General features: G+C 39.3%; 1 pseudogene; it reads right to left on the bottom strand.

Moving 5' to 3' along the window:
• Nucleotides 1-18,250, bottom strand: part of LOC125906164 (major histocompatibility complex class I-related gene protein-like) — a 45,038-nt pseudogene that overhangs the window by 10,026 nt on the left and 16,762 nt on the right.

The raw sequence follows: 18,250 nt of genomic DNA, 5'->3' as shown, positions 1-18,250 counted from the left end.
TTCTTTGACACGTAGTGGAGCACAAATATAAAGTAACATAGAATAGAAATGTCCAGTTGAAGTACAAATACCTCAAATTTGTACTTGTGTGTAGTATTTAAGTAAATGTACTTTAACATTTTCAGTTACCAACTACACGATTCATTAACTCTGTAGAGGAACTAATGCCATAACAAGATTATTAAGATATTTATGGGTCAAAGGTAAAGTCTTCCACCATCATCCGTCAAGACAAAACTGTCAATCATTGTAAAAACTTCTGCTTCTCTTTTGATATTTATTTTGTTGCTTCTGCTCTGTCATGTTGCATCTGCTCATGAATCCAAAACTAAAATATTGTTTAATGTGAATTGGCTGTTGTTGCAGATTCACTTAGGCTACTGTGGAAGCTGATAACACATTAACAAACACTGAACGAATTAATGACTTCATTTCAAACCAAAAAACAAACAAGACAAAGATAACAGTGTCCGAAAAGGAGTAGGTACAAGTAAAACTTTATTTATATGTACGTTATATATTTTTTTTGTATAGTCTTTAAAACGTATTTATATTTGTGCTTTGTTTCAACTCACGCAGCCCATTCCACCAGTCCACCCCATACAATGATATACCCAGACTCTTCCTAGTTGTACAAACACGTTGTTTTTGTAAAACATGATTATTGCAGTTTTAAATTTGACCAGATCGAAAAATTTCATTGCATGTCTTTAACAACAGTGTGTTGGTGTGTTCCCTGTATCCCACATTGTGTACTGTCCTGATTGCTCTCTTTTGAAAGATGTATTATTGTTTTTACAGTTTTACATAATTACAATAATTACAATTTACAACATTATCAATCGTCATCATTAACAGATTAAAAATGAACACAAATTCAAAAATGAATAAAATATAAAATAAAATTTCAAACTACACAGGCACACAAGCAATTTAAGGTGCAGTACTTAAGAAAATAACAGATTCTAAAAACAGGAAACATTCTCTCTCTCTCTCTCTCTCTCTCTCTCTCTCTCTCTCTCTCTCTCATTCTATTGCTGCATCTTGCTAACTCGGCCATTCTGGATGTCACTAACTCGGCTTCTTCTCCGGAGCCTTTGTGCTCCACTGTCTCTCAGATTAACTCATATCACAGCGGTGCCTGGACAGCGTGGACGTGTGTGGTTGTGCTGCTGCCGTGGTCCTGCCAGATGCCTCCTGCTGCTGCTGCCATCATTAGTCATTAGTCATACTTCTACTGTTATTATACACATATGACTATTGTCACACATGTATACTGCCAGATATTAATACATACTTTCAACATATTGTACCACAGTAGCCAGAACTATAACTATAATATTATTACTTTCAATAATGTTGTTGTAAGCTACTGTCATTACCTGCATCTCTCTCTCTCTCTCTCTCTCTCTCTCTCTCTCTCTCTCTCTCTCTCTCTCTCTGTCTCATTGTGTCATGTGGATTACTGTTAATTTGTTATGCTGATCTCTTCTGTACGACATCTATTGCACGTCTGTCCGTCCTGGAAGAGGGATCCCTCCTCAGTTGCTCTTCCTGAGGTTTCTACCGTTTTTTTTCCCTGTTAAAGGGTTTTTTTGGGGGAGAGAATGCTACAGTAGCTAAAAAGAGAATATAGATTCTGTGATTTATGTTCAAGCACTAAGAAGAAGTATTTTATTTTGTGACACAATGGAGAGACAAGAGTTTATAGCTGGGATTTTCCTCCACAGGTGTGCTTCTGTCAGCTCTGACTGCCACTTCAATGATCATGTTTGCAGTGTAAATCAGTTCATGCCTGGCAGTCTGATTTATCCTGTAGGGGTGACAAATTACATACAGTAGAACTTCAATTAAAAGCTTAGTCCCAGCGTCCAGTCCTTTTCACTAGCCCAGTGTGACTACACATTTTGACAAATAAACACCTGTCTCAATTAGATGCTTAATCTGGTTACCAAGCATTTCATTTTTTAATAGATGTTCTTATAAAACCAGGTTGTTGGCTACCTCAAATTAATTATGTGTCCATTCCTTGATTACCCTGCTGTAAGTTATTCATATTCCTTTAGACGGAGCTGGATCAAATTAATGATTCATTATTGATATGTTCTCTGAAGCCTAATTTTTAAACAAGTAATATTCATACTGGTTTAAATAAACAATTTGATTGTATTTCCTGATCTTTGCTGGGCAACAGTTTTGTGTGAAAGAAATTTAAGGCCTGTCCCATATAAAGGTTTGTTGATTTCAGTGATTTAAGCAAATAATGGCAGTGGTGGAAAATAGAGCTGGGTGAACTCACCAGACAGTTCTAGCTGTTCTATTATTTGCATTCACCCACTTAGTCATTATATCCACATTACTGAGGATTATTTATCACAGATCTCATTGTGTAAATATTTTATGAAAACACTAATAGTCAACCCTACAATATCCTTGCAATGTTGATATTCAGGTATTTGGCCAAAAATATTATATCTAAGTGTTTGAAACCCAAAGAAGTCAGAATATATTTCACTAAAAGCAAAGATTCAGTCCAGTACTTTTATTTAAGTAGTATTTTAAGAAGCAGGACTTTCACTTGTAATAAAGTATTTTAAAAATCATTTTGTTGATATTTTAACTTTAGTAAAGGACCTGAATACTTTGATACACCACCATTGATTTCTGGCCTGACAGGCATCAAATGTGTGCCCGCAATTCCATCTGGCTCAATCACCGAGAAAATGTTTCTTTATGTAGCTTGCCTTTGTAAATTCTGGAACGTGCACATTATATGAGACAAAAACCTAATCACTGTGATCAGTTAGAAGCTGAAGTGTTGTCTGACGACAATGAAGAGTCTGAAGCTAGAGGCAGAGGATTAAGTGAAATAATTCAAACTGAAATTGTTAGAGATAGGACTGGAAATATATGATTGACTACTAATATTAACAAGGAAGTAATAGCAGACACATTAAAATCTGAATAATAACACAAATATGTGGAAAACTTACTGTTTGCAGGTTTGAATCCTGAAAACACAGATGAGAGATTACAGAATTAAACGTGAAGAAACAAAACTCTTCTGCATATTTTGTATATTTCACAGATCTGTTTTGAACGTTAAGGTAGAGAGCAGCCCTTCTACAGTATATACAGTACATCTGATGAGGACTTCTATGTTCTTTTGGCTGTAAACTACTAACCATCAGCCAGCTCACACTTTTTTTTTCAAAACATTTATCCTTTCTCAGAGAAAACATAATGTATTTTATCATTGAGTTGAACCTGCATGTTAAATCAACTGATGGAGAAAGAAATCTCACCATGATTGTTCCTTCTCCAGATGCAGAGTCCAGTGATGCAGAGTGTCAGCAGCAGCAGTCCTACAACAACTCCAATAACAGCACCAGCAGGAAAGTGTGAGGGAGAAACTGGAACCACAACAGAACATTCACACTTTGTCTCTACTACTGGATGGAGATTAATATGTTTACTCTAAGATGACTGTGATGACTATAGTGTTATCAGAACTAATAGAAATAATGACCACAACTGTATAACATTCATTCAGTATACCTGCAAACATAATTTAGTACTGCTAAGATTGCCAACCCCATCATGTTTGGAAACAAATGCATGCTTGTAAATAAATGCATTATCAAACGGTGAGAAGTGGCTGCAGTTTCTCTGACTGGAAAACTGTGCACAACAGACTACAGTCACCCAAGTTGTTGTTTCAAAAACTATGAAAATAAGATGAAGAACAGGATATGAATTTCTAAATCTGAACCACCCTGTTAGCCTGAGGTTTAAGATTAAGCTCTAAAAACCAGTGCCAAGAGTTAACTTCCTAACAACTCGTCTGCATTTGAATTAATAACAAATGCTTTTGGGCACAATCTCTGTAGTTATGATCCAGCTTTAATGGACAAACAAAACACTAAAAAAACAACACCTAAAACAAACAAACAAACAAAACAAAAAACCAGGTGTGTTTTTTCAATTTTTCATGTCGTCTGATCTCAGTCTTACCCCAGTTGGTCCTGATCACTGCTTTGTCCAGTTTGGTGATGATGTTGTCTTTCACACCAGAAAGATGAAACACACAGTCGTAGCTCCTCCAGTCTTCAGGTGGGACTGATGAAAGGTTCAGGTCAACACTCATCTGGAAGGATCCATCATGGTTGGGGAGGATCTCTCTGTGGTCCACGTCCTCATGAATCTCCTCTCCATCTTTCCTCCAGAACATCATGGCTCTGTTAGGGTAGAAACCTGTAGCGTGGCAGCTGACTGGAGAGGAGGGAGACTTCTGGAGGAGAGACACTGAGGGAAGGTCTGCACAGATAGAGGGAGAAAGAGAGAGGAGAGAGAAAAAAAAGACCAATACAGGCAGTTACAATTTGGAAGTGAATAATCTGAGAAATAAAGGGCAATTTCTAAACACCTACTTTTACCAACTTGATCTTGGCTAAAAATATTCCCACCTGTTACTGAACCAATTTTACTATATGGTAATGAAGTGTAGGGCCTCCTGACAAACACAAAGTATGAGAAGGGGGATAAACACGCTTTTGAAACCCTGCACACTAAAATGTGAGTATCCTCGGAGTCCCCAGAATAACAACGAACAATGGTTGTCACGCTTAATTAAGCAAATTTCCACTTTAAATCAGAATCCAAACAAGTTCTTTCATCAAAGCCTGTGAGCCCAAGTCCTAATGTTACAGAGCTCCATTTTTCCAAAAGAAGGTGGAGAGAGCTGGTTCTTAGACTCTCAATTAAGTTTGTCAAACACAAGCCATCCTGTCTCACAAATCTCAAAGTACACTTCAGTGCAATGTAGCACTGAACAGACAAACTGAGTGGTAGATTATCAGGCCAGTAACGAGAAACTGAGAGTGACATTAACTAAATACTGACTGGGTGACCACAGTTAACTCATAACAGGCGATCATACTCAAAAGTGGTACTACTGTATTATTAAAGAATAAACATTTAAAACTGAGGAGGCATTTTGTGTCTATGAAATCACATCAGGCCATACCTGTTCTCTGCAAAGAGCTCTTTCCAAAGTCCACATACTCCTTCAGGCGCTCAATGCACTTGTGGGTAAGAATTCTTCCAAAATATACTGCTATATCTATCTCTGTCCCACTCATGTTTGGTGATAACAGCTTGTTGTTTTGGAGTGACCCATGTCTCTGTCTCCAGGTCCAATGATATGAGGTCTTCTCCATCATAGCCAAAATGAAGATTACCATTGACCTCATCACTCTCATTGTCCCATTCACAGCCATTCATCCTTTGGAAAATGTGAATACCTGAGAGAGAGAGAGAGAGAGAGAGAGAGAGAGAGAGAGAGAGACTTTTAACTTCCTGTCTGAGAAGATGAAAAACATTTCATCAGTAAAGAGTGAACACATACCTTGAGTGTGGTTGAAACGCTGCATCAAATTCTCTATGGTGGCTTTGAAGGTGTGCTGGTTACCCAAACAGATAGTAGTGTACCACGCCAAGTGCTGAGGTTTCTTTTGGATTAATTTATCCATCCAGTCCGTTGTGGCCTGAGGTACTTGTCCATTGCTGTCACAGTAACCCATCTGAACTTTATCAACCAAAGCAACGGCCACAAACTCTGGGATGTCTCTGATTCCATGGGAATAACTGAGCATGAACTCCAGGGAGTGTTTCACTGTAGGAAAAAAACATTTTTGAGTTAGGCTGTTTTGTGTTTACACTCTTTTTTTGTCCTTTTGCTCCGACTTTGGTCTGAACCAGCTTCTTAGAAAAATATCTGTCTCTTTAGCTGCTGGATGCTCCCATTTCTTCAACCATACTTGCTTCCTTTTGTCCATTTGCTGTTTGATGCTCTGTTGGCAGTGTGCAGTCTGTTTATCAGAGCCTGTTTACTAAAAGCAGACAGACTGAAACAGGAAATGTACTGGTTAAACAAGATACTGAGTTAATAAGCTAAAAGCTATAGCTGCAGAGTTGGGTGAAAATGTGCATGGGGTTTACTGTAAAGTATTATTCTAAATTTAAAGACTGTGAAGGGTGGTGTAGTTTTTTTAATTCTATGTTCAAAACCAAAAACACAAAAGAAGTGTCAGGAATATATTACACAGTGTGAACTTATATGTTAGCATGTCTGGCTAGTTTAACGTTACAACCTACAGTAGTAATATGATCTACAGATAGAATTATGCTTCTCCAGATACAAACATAACGTCTTTGCAAATCCACACAGAGAAGGGTGGTGCATTATGGGTAACTGTAGGTTGCAGAGACTCACAGAGGGAGAATTGTTTCACTGCTAATCTCATGTCTCAGGACCCCAGGACTGTGAACAAATGGGGAGAGTGTGGGGTCGCTATAACTGAGCTGCCATTAGTGTTCTTTTTTGTTTCATTAGTATTAAGGGATACTTTTCTATTACATTACTATCTAGGCAAGGCAAGGCAAGGCAAGGCAAGTTTATTTGTAGAGCACAATTCGTACACAAAGTAATTCAAAGTGCTTTACAGAACAAGAAAATGCATTAAAATCACAATACAAAATAAAAACATAAATAATCATTATTAAAAAATCTGATGATTAGCTGATATCTATATATCAGCTAATCATGCTGGGTTACCTTGAATTCATTAGGTAAACTTTGTTTTTCTTGCATGCCTCCATGGAAAACAGCAAACATATTGATTTTTTAATTAGTGTTTAACGACAGCAAAACTAAACTAAGCACAAAAAGTAAGGAAATTTGTGTTTGGTAGATTATTTCTTTGTCGGAATAATGCTTCTTGGCAATAAATCTTATACTGTTGGAAAGCCAGTTTATTTCCCTTTCTAATGGTGCCACATTTGTAAGGAACATGCATTTGTGGGATGAGCAGCAGAGCCGAGCATGGGGGTTGTGCCCGTGAAATATTTGCCAACTCTACTCTGCCAATGCCAAACAGCTTTTTTTTTGCTGTTGACTCTTGTTTGGTGTTGTTTGGTGGATTGGATGATTGAAGTCTGAAGAAACAAGACATAATTGGCAATTTAACAATTTATTCATTTAACAAACAGGAGCCTCAGTAGCATGTGGAAGAACCATACACAGCCACAACAGTCTGGCCTTCTCATGCTGGTCACCAGCCTGGTGACAAACTGCTGTGGGATGGTATCCCATTCTTCAATCAGCATTTGTCGCAAGTCAGCCAACGTGGTTGTGTTGGTCACTCTGGCACGAACAGCACCTCCAAGTTGATCCCATAAGCGTTCAGTGGGGTTGAGGTCAGGACTGCTGGCAGGCCATTCCATCCTCTCCACTTCCAAATTCTGGAGGTAGTCTTTGATAAACCCCGCTCTGTGGGGGCGAGCATTGTCATCTCAGAGGACAGAGTTCGGTCCCAGCCTGTGGAAATATGGGATTGCCACTGGTTGTAGAATTTCATCTCGATATCTCTCTGCATTGTGATTGCCTCCAATAAGGTGCCAATCAGACACCTGATTGCACCTGGGGGTACCAGAAGCTCAAAACAAGAGCCAATAGCAACAGCAAAAAAAAAGCTGTTTGGCACTGGCAGAAAAGACGAAAGAAATTTTTCATGGCGCAATCCACATACTCAGCTCTGCTGCTTATCCCACAAATGCATGTTCCTTACAAATATGGCACCATTAAAAAGGGAAATAAACAGGCTTTCCAGCGGTATAAGATTTATTGCCAAGGAGCAGAGTCCTGCACTGGGTTGGGTACCCGCAAAAACAGCTGATTTGCGGGTGGTTTTAAAAAAAAAAATTTTCCCGGGTTCGGATCTGGGTGGAAAAAATAAAATGCGGGTCGGATCGCATCAAAATTACAAACACATCAAAATTAAGATAAAATATATTTCAAATATTGCTGTAAATGTGGTAAAAAGTGACAAAAATATTCACACCACTTTTTTAAATGTTGTTAGAAGCTAAATGTGGCAAAATGTTGCTGTTGATTTCAGTGTGAGCCACTTTACAAACAGCAACCCATAGTTCTCTGCACCACTATAAATACAACAAAAGTAAAAACAACATTTAAGTAAGATCTGGGTGGAAAACAGCTTTGGTTAATGGTAACTGCTGTAAGGAGTTACAAATGGTGAGAGAATGCAAAATGCATTTGGAATTTTTTGCACCGACTAAAACCAAAAAATATCAAATCTGTGTAGGGCTGCACGATATATGCGGTAGACGGTAGAAATGATATAAATTCGGTAGAGATTTGCGCTCTACCGTCCTATCGTCGATGACGTCATCGCACCCGCCTCAGTGTGACAATGGCTGCGAGCACAGAGACAGCGGAGCAAAAGGAGCTGGTTCACGTCCGTGATTTAGCGTAGCACGTGCAACATGTGTTGCTGGAGAACTTGTGAGTGAGTGAGTTAATGTCTTATGAACAGCCCCAGACTTCTCAGACTCTTTTAGCGACTTACCGCTCAGAGGGAACTCATTCAGTGTCTCCTCTGGCAGCAGCACAGCGTGTCTCCCTCTCCTCTCTCGCCGTGCGCACATGGGAGTTGGTTTTCGGCAAGAGAGTTTGTCATAAACCTTTGGTAATGTAAACCTATGTGACGCTAGGGGCTCGACAAAAAACTCCATATGTGAATGTGTGATAGTTGTGGTATCATAACAGCCTGTCACAGGTTACAGCGTGATGATTAGAGGAGAAATGGCAGAGCATAAAGGTCCAGGTGGAAAAACACAACTCATTCATTTAGTATTTTGCTAATAGAAGGAAATTACCTTTTGATATTGATCACTTGGGACATTTTGCACCATAGAGTACTGGGTTTTAATTTTGAGTTTTGAGTTCTGCATTCTGCAATACAATAAATACAATACAACAATACAATAAATGCTCTAAATAATACATTATATCTTTGCTTTTGTTGTTGTTGTTGTTGTTGTTTTTTTTAATCAATTTAGCTTTGCTAAGGGACTACAAAACCCATTCAGAAACACTTCTATTATAACTTTTACACTTAAATTTATACCGCGATATATACCGTTACCGTGAAGGGATTCGATTTATACCGTGATATGAATTTTAGGTCATAGCACCCAGCCCTAAATCTATGTTTTAAATATTAGTGTTTTAGTCTTCCGATAGGATGAAATAATATGTAAAAAGCTTACTCTATAAACGTACACTGCAGGCCTGCAGACAATAAGTACACTCATTAACAACATTGCATAATAGTCGTCTAACAAAACTGTTCCTAAAACCTAACCTACGCAATAGGACGATAACTTTTCAGTGACATGAAGTCCACTTGTGATTGCTAAGTATAAAGGTATATAACTTGTGTCAGTTTCAGTGGCGGCTCCTGCCAAATTTCTCAGGGGAGGAATTGTTGTGATAATGGCTGAGGTGACCGGTTCAATGGGTAAATTTGAATTAATTTGTTTCTAAAATGACTCAACAATCCAATGTGGTCATCAACAGACAAATTTTCATCAGTTTGCCCAAACAAACTCAACAAACTCTGAGTCTATCCCTGAACTCTGAGTTGACTTACTCTGAGATGGGAAACTCTGAGTTACGGTTCCAGAACAGCTGATTTGAGTTAGTTCAGTCAACTCTGAGTATGTTCACTCTGAGTTTAGCCGACAATAAACAGCCATCATCAATGGAGCTCCGACTCCACGATTCACCATGGCAACAGGTAAATAAAAGACAGCGCCTCCACTTTAATCCAGTGGATGTAGAGATATTAATGCATGTGTAGCAGATGGTGCATGTTTATCTTTAAAAGAAGAGCCTGAGTCCGAGCGAGGAAAGTGTAAATAAGTTAACCATAAAGTTAATAAAAAAGTTTTAATTAGGGTTGTCCGTTTATTCATCATTTATCAGACTTACAATTCCTTAATGAAGATAAAGTGGTGGAATCTGACTGTGTATCAGGCTGTAGATACATTACATTATATTAATAATATATAATAATATATTTGTTCAGATTTAATCTAATGGGGAAAAACACAGGAGGCAGCAACTGAAAAACAGGAAGATTTAAAACATATAGGCTAGGCTATAGATCAGAGACATAAAGACATGACTGTAAACTCACAGTCTGACCCAGTAATAATATGTTTGGTGATTTGCACTTGAAAAGACGTTGAGGTTAAAATACAGTAGATTTTAAAACATTGGACATCTATTTGTATCTTGACTCAACAGCATTCAGTGACTTTATTTCAGCTACAAATGTAGTAAATTTAAAGACACTGAAATGCTGCACCAATGCTCACTCAGAAATATTAACACATAATCCCCAATACTAGGCTATAGGAATTATGTTCCATCAGTGTGACCAATGACATCAGTGATGGAGATCATTAGTCATTGATAATACGTGTCTAAAGCTTCATACCGATTTTTAAAATTTAAATAATTAGACCTACACATTATGTGCCATAAACATTTGGGAGCTGCTCTAACAGACTGACAGTCTGATCCTTGTGCACAGTGTTATAAAAAAAAAATATATATATATATAAAAAGGACAGAGGTTTGATTCTGAGCTGAGGCTGAATTCTCGCTGTGTAATATTTTATTTAAAGACAAAAACTGATGACCAAAGAAATGACTGATGTGCATAAATTCAGTAACTTAAGACAGTCCTGAGTAACAAACTAATATCAGCAGGATTTGACTGTGACAGAGCGGTAAATCTTGCTAATTAATGCACTTTGATACAAGCTTTGACACGGCCTGAATGAATGAGGAAATGAAACAGCGTGTAAGTGGAAGGAGACAGAGAAAAATTCAGGGTTTATTGAAGAAAACCTGCCAGCGAGCAGGTTAGGTTCACAGACTCAGTTGCCATGGTGATTGACTTTGATTTACCTCTCTTTCTGGAACTGAAAACCCAGAGTTTCCCTCACTCCATGGTTAATATACTCAGAGTTTTCACTAAACTCACTTTCTGGAATACCCCTCTGACCTGAAGGTTTTTTTTGTTGTTTTTCAGTTTCAGTTATATATTGGGAGGACATTTTGGGCATTTTGGCATGCTAAAGTTGTCTGGGTGAAGTGTGCTGGTCTTGTCATACAAAGTTTGATGGAGTGTCAACTAGACAATATGGAGACATTTGCATCTTGAAAGCCGGACTACAAATGTGGATAGACAGGGAGAAACACACACAAGCCTAAGACGTGATAAGATCGATATTCCTCACTATATGAAGTGACTGACAACAAGATCTGTGTAATGGATTGTAAAGAAATTCGTCAGGTTTTTATTTTGTAGACAATTGATCTGGATTTTAGTGGATAGAGTGATGGGATGACAGCACAATGATGTGTCACTGGAAAGCTCTGGTCCTGCGCTTTCATGTGATATGCGTGGCATTTCTGTGCGAGTCTGCATTCGCGAGTAATCCATTCAAGAGTAATGTGTGTGCAAAGCTGTATGAAAAAAAAATCCATAGAGAAGAACATCATGATCATCATGAATTTGGACGCACTACGCGTCATTCCAGTTTAACCAATATGGTTAAAAAGCATTTTGGATCAGCTGGAAACGTTAGCCATGTTGATCTTGAATGTGACCGCTGCGAGTGGCGCTGCCTCATGTGATGGTCGGAATAATCGTAAAATGAGTTTCTGACTGTAAAGCAATATTTCAGTGGAAACGTTGACTTGTGGCGTGTTTTTTAAACATTTTGAGTGATAAAATACAACACATCTTCTTTGTAATGTCCATGATGTCTCCACATTACCACTTAAATGCTCATGAACACACAATGAAGTAAGAACGACTTCCTGACATGGGAAACCAGATCATCGGAAGAGCACATGAATGATACTTGGTGGTGTAGTGTGTATAACGAAAACACTTTGGGGCAAGCCCTCCCGGAACCCACAGAGATTGCATTGGAGCACCTGCATTTAGAAAAAAAAGCCTTTTACATGAATCGGGGTGATTTACTGTTAGGCTGATATCGCCCCAAAGGGTCAGAATGCAACTTCTCACTACGGCTGATTGGATATTCAGAGGCAGGAGGAGCTGTTTCAAGTGAAAATTATTAGAATAATTAATATATTGTGTGTATATATGACAATAATGATGATGATAATCATACATTGTTTATAATCATCTTTCTTTTCTTTTGTGGCTCAAGGAGGGGCCCTATCGCCCTACAGCCTATTGGTCAGCCGCCCTGCTTGACGCAGTTTCTTTTTTGAGCCCCTCATCTCCTCGAATTTTCCAGTCACCAAATTCGCGTTTACTGATAATCAGCTTCATAAAATGTTTAAAGAAAAATATAATCCACAATCTTACCTGGAGATGCAAAGTGGCAGAGGAGAGACAACAGCATCAAGGTCTTCATGTTTGCTCAGTAAAAGCCTTTCGCCCCTTGACAGCGGGCCAGCTGACTTTAAATTCGGTAAAGCTGGACTCACAGATTCGGACTTCGCGGATCAATAACTCATAAACGAGATGTTGTTGGAGCACATAGCCTTCGACACTACCTTCTTCCATTGGTCAACAAGTGAAGCTACAACAAGCTACAACGTAAATTTCATCAGGACAAGCCGTCTTTTCAGCTCGGCCAGTAACACTGATCTTTTTGCACAACCGACTGTGAGACGAGGGCGCAGGGACCGTCTACAAAGTGCAACACCGAAAAGAGATTTAATAAAATTATTCAATAATTTCAATACTATACAGTGTAGCTTCCCCAAAATCACTTCACACATTAATGGTCTTCTGCTGATCATACTACAACACTTCATTTGGGAAAATATGCTTTTTTTTGGTTTTGTTTTATTATTATTAGTAGTAGTATATAATAATAATAATAATAATAATAATTATTATTATTATTATTATTATCATTATTATTATTATTATTATTATTATTATTTTATCATTTTGCTGAATTGTTTTGGAGAAAACTGTTCAGTAATTTCAATACTCTGCAGTGTAGTGTCCCCCAAATCACCCCACACATTAAGGGTCTCCTGCTGATCACACTAAACACTTTTTGGGAAATAGGCTATACTATTTCATAATTTTACTGATTTTTTTATTAGGAAAATGATTCAATAACTTCACTATTATAGAGTGTAGTACTATTACCTTAATTTCAACCACCAGGGGTCCGTTTCATAAAGCAGGTTCAACAAACTCTGAGTCTAATCCTGAACTCTGAGTTGATCTACTCTGAGATAGGAAACTCTGAGTTTCCGGTTCCAGAACAGCTGATTTGAATCAGTTTAATCAATCAATCACTATAAAAAGCCAGATTCAATGGAGCCCCGATTCGACGAGTCACCATGGCAACGGGGAAGAGGAGGGCTGCGTTTTTCACCCCACTAGAATTACAAATCTTCAAAAAGAAGTGCAACACCGCTGCAGCTGCAAGGAGACTGTGGGAGAACATTGCTGCTCGGGTCAATAAGTTTAAATGTAGTCCTTTGCAATCACAATAATATTACAGGGGAAAACTGTTTGAATGGTAGCCTATTAATTTATTTCATTTAGGTGCAATCCATGAGAAGCGCACTTGGCAGCAGTTTAGGATGAAATATAAAAACATTGTTCAAACAGGTAAGACCTCGGCATAATCTCATGGGGTACCTCATTTTGATCATGTTTTACATTGTAAAGTAAATATTAAGTGGCTGTTTGACTGTGCAGTTGTTTTATCCCCAACATAATGCTGTTTTCACACACATAAATGTCTTCTCATCTGTATCATGTTCTGTTAAATAATTAAGCCTATTTAAACTAACACAGACTTCTACTCTGCCAACAGAAAGAAGGCAGATGCCCGTAAAACGAGCACACTTTTCTGACTGCCCTGCATACAGTTGCCTTACTCAAGTGCTCAGCATCTCCGACATTGTACAAAAAACTTCCATTTGCAAAGAAACGCAGCGCAACACACAATATACGATTGGTAATGTTGCAAATGTAAGCACGGATTAGGTTGTGTATAGTCTGAGTGGGCGGAAGTTCGCTGCATAGATCAGCTTCTCATTGAGCGGAACGAGCCACCCGTTGAAGTCCCACCCTACCACCTCTGGTTGGTCAGTTTTCAACCGTTTTCAACACATCCTTTACTAACTTTTGCGGTGTTTGATCTTCTGCCATGGTTCGCGTCCTGTAGGCAATATTTTTGTGGGCGTGTTACACCAAAACCTGTTTTCCCCTGGCAATATTTTTGCAAGCGCACCGTTGCTGTGGCACCACCCAGAACGATTGTGATTGGTTGAAAGAAATACAAGCAGCCGGGGCGTTTTTTTCTCCAATCTTAAAGTGAGAGTCCGTCCAGCCAGACCTTTCTTTTTTTGAGAAAGGTCTGGTGGAGACTAGGTTGTGTATGTAGATGATGGACTGTGGACGTGAAACGGTACAGCTCAAAAGATAATTGTCTGGAAATGCTAGAACATCTATGCGCGGTCTGATAACCATCTCCCAACGAATATTTAATTCTCTGCGCAGTAATGCTGCACCTTCATCCATGGGATCGTTATCAAAAGGACATGCCAGGTTAGTGAAAAAAGCCGTCACCTACTGTGCCTAATGGACTTCTAATATACTGACTCTGATTTTTTAAATGATTTTTTAAAATGACAGACGGCAGAACTAGGTTACGCCAAAACTTGCCTGCTGACTGAATGAATGAGGAAATCAAATGGAATGGAGACAGAGAGAAACTCGAGGATCATTGAGAAAAACCTGGTCCCGACCAGGTTAGGTTCATAGAGTCTGTTACTACAGTAACTGACCAGTGCCCCCAGTAACTCTGAGTCCCACCCCATCTCAACAGGTTGCCGGTTGGACCACTTGAAGCAGCGCACCCACCGGATCATGCAGAATACACCACACAAGGAGGAAAGGGGAGTTTTCTAGTGGATATACGTATACAGTGTTTCTCATACATTGACTTATTTGCCCTGCCATAGTCTCCAAAAATCAGCCAAATATAAAATGCCTCTGGTAAATGAATGTTATTCTGTAGCGCGCTGGAGCACCTACTGAGAATTCTTTGCCCCCTTTCTCATTTGACTGTGGTAGTGACATGTCACATCATGTTGATGTAGCCATGTGAAATACGAGCCAGAGTTTTCATGGGTGTTTTAATTTGAAAATTGACTGGATACTCGTCTTTTCTGCGCCTGACTTCCTGTTTGACTCATTTGGTCTGTGCAAATTGACGTGCCATTGCGCGGCGTCCGTCAGAAACAGACCCTGTGCATATTTTTAGCGGAGCAGAGCGCCGAGCCACTTCTAGGCCACAGCTGGTGGAGCAGCATTGACTTGAATGGCTGCTATTAGCTCCAGCACCGTGCCTCGGGCGGATCGCGCACACCACGGATCCCATGGGTTGCCATAAATGAGCCTGTCCCAGAGGCATTCAACTACCAGAGGGCTTTTGAAATCTTCTTTTCGAAGCCGCGTAAAATTAAATGCTCTGATTCAGGGTGCCATAATTGGAAATCGGGAGGGAGGGAAGCAGTAATTTGTAATTTGTTTCTGTTTGTGTGTAATTGATGTGAGTCTTACGTCGGGTGCACAACCTATTTTTCCTGTTTTAGCAGAGTGTTTCCCCAACGCATTCCCCACCCCCAGAACAATGTCACTGATGGACCTGGCCACATGCGGGTGGCCAGCTAGCGTGCTGTCGAGAGCTGTTAGTGAAGTCATCTGACTACTGACTTGCGCATGCGCATCTAGCGAACCTCTGTTGGGTCGGCTCCCGAAAATTACCTTCTTTAACATTTTTTATCCACTTTTAACTGTCATACTCTTGGCAAACTGTCTGTACCCTTTACACAATCTCTCTATGTGACCACTGTTGCAATCGGTCCTACCGATAACAAGTTTTCACAACTAGCTCATGCCCTGCGCTAGCTAGCCGGCTAACATTAGCCTGCTTTTTGCACTAGCTAGCTTGTTTTTAGCATTGCCGCTAATCCTAACGCCATTGATTTTCTCTGCGACCGTGCGTCATAGCAAGAAGCCACGCATATCACGTGAAACAGCAGAATTGTAGCTTTCGATAAAACCGACAAGCACTTGTCTGCAGTCCAATGTTTTCACAACGAAATAAAATAATAAAATGACAAAATGATGTATAACAGAGCTTTCATACAGCTCTGCACACACATTACTCTTGGATGGATTACTCGCGAATGCACAGAAATGCCACGCATATCACATGAAAGCGCAGGACCAGAGCTTTCCAGTGATACCACACATCATTGTGCTGTCATCCCATCATGCTATAAATCCAGATCATCTACAAAATAAAAACCTGACGAATTTCTTTACAATCCATTATACAGATCTTGTTGTCAGTCACTTCATATAGTGAGGAATATTGTATCTTACCACGTCTTAGGCTTGTGTGTGTTTCTCCCTGTCTATCCACATTTGTGGTCCGGCTTTCAAGATGCAAATATCTCCATATTGTCCAGTTGACACTCCATCAAAGTTTGTATGACAAGACCAGTCACTTCACCTTTGCGCAGACAACTGAGGCCTAATTATGCATGCATGACAGGGCCGTAGTCACCATATACATTGAGGGGGGACCCCCCCCCCCCATGCCCAAAATGTCCCCCCAATATATAACTGAAACTGAAAAACAAATATTATCTTGGAGGACATCATTGCACTTGGTTGACTATTTTTCTATTATCTTAGATGTAAATATTGCATGTTTCCTTCAGATAAAACACATTTTTGACTTGTGAATGAGTCAATGGAATTTCTTGCAATAATGAAAAAATACTGGCAATCATGTCCGCCTGGCACAAACCACATGTTTTGGACAACTGAGACGTGACAGAATGTCCCAGCGTCATGGTTCTTATACTGCCAGATTCTAGAGAGTCTCCCCTCTTCATATATGGCAGAATATGTCTTTTTCCAACTTGCTATGGTGAGATACATTAATATAAAATACTGGCACATAGAAGGACATGAATTGATAGCAAATCTGGTTAGCCCAGATTGTCCTGAAAAAAACAAGATATAGCATGTGTATGTTGCCTTTATAATGACTGTGATATGAGCTTAAAAGTAAAGGCAGCAAAAATACCCCAAAAATGCCTAGGGCCCATAGGGTAAAGTCTCAACCAAACATCATCAACAGCTGTTTTGGGCAGGTCCTCATTTCCGCAGAAGGAACACAACTCATCCTTTGAAACTGGAAAATAAAAATAAAAATAAAACAACAAAAACAAGTAAATTGCTGTTCAATTTGTATGGAGTGTTTAACATATTCTTTCAATATTTCTTAACCCTAGAACATTAATGTAACATTTAGTAGCACCATCACTAACGTCAGGTATATTTTACCTGCTGTGATCCCCGATAAAAAAATCTTCTCATCAAAATATATTAAAGTACAACAATACATGGCAAATTTAAGTACTCTTCTTTTATGTCCTCCTATACAATGTCTCATTTAACCAAAATCATGGGGGACCCTATAAAAAGGCTCTGAAATTAGTGGAAAAAATAGGGAATTGTTAACAAAAAAATCCTAAAAATAAATAAATAATGGAGCTGGGAACTTGTTCCCTGGGCCAAGTATTCCTGGGACATGTGAGCCTTGTCCAGTAAAGGCAGTGTCCCTACCTCACTGACAACTGTTTGAGAGGTAAACAAAAAATGGCATTTTCTGAGAGGGGAAAAATGACTAGCTGACTATAAATGTTTTGACCATATGAATTCCCTTGGAAATTACCACTAAGTGATATTTATTCAAAACCATTACACTAACTAAGGATTACATACAAATACCAGGACCACTCTAAATACCTTATACCTTACATACAGTCGGTACAGGCAGGGTAGTAGTGGTGAGGACACACGGGTCAGTGGCTGTTGCTTCAGCCACTGACACACGGGTCAGTGGCTGAAGCAACAGGCCCTGGGTGGCCATTTGTCTGGTGGTAGGCCTACCGGAATCATGACGTCGTATTTTTTTCTCTGATGACTTGAAGTGCTAGGCTCAATGCCATCACTATCATCCTCCTCCTCCTCATCATCACTTGGTTCCGGTATGTAGTCTTTATTACTGTCACTGTCATACATCTCTTCTGCTTCCACATCATCAACAGCTTCCTCACTGCTTTCCCTGTACAGTAGCTCTTCTATTTCCTTCTGGGACATGTATTTCACTGGTTTTCGGGGCATTCTTTTTTTTCCTCTGTGACTGCTTCAACTTCACCTGTAGCTAGCTTGAAGACATAAAGGAACCTTAGCTATGCTTTACTCAATTTTTGCCA

This window comes from Epinephelus fuscoguttatus, linkage group LG18, assembly GCF_011397635.1.
Source record: "Epinephelus fuscoguttatus linkage group LG18, E.fuscoguttatus.final_Chr_v1".
NCBI classification, from domain to species: Eukaryota; Metazoa; Chordata; class Actinopteri; order Perciformes; family Serranidae; genus Epinephelus; species Epinephelus fuscoguttatus.
The sequence above is the reverse complement of the archived record's forward strand: the minus strand, read 5'-3'. Positions and strand labels throughout refer to the sequence as shown.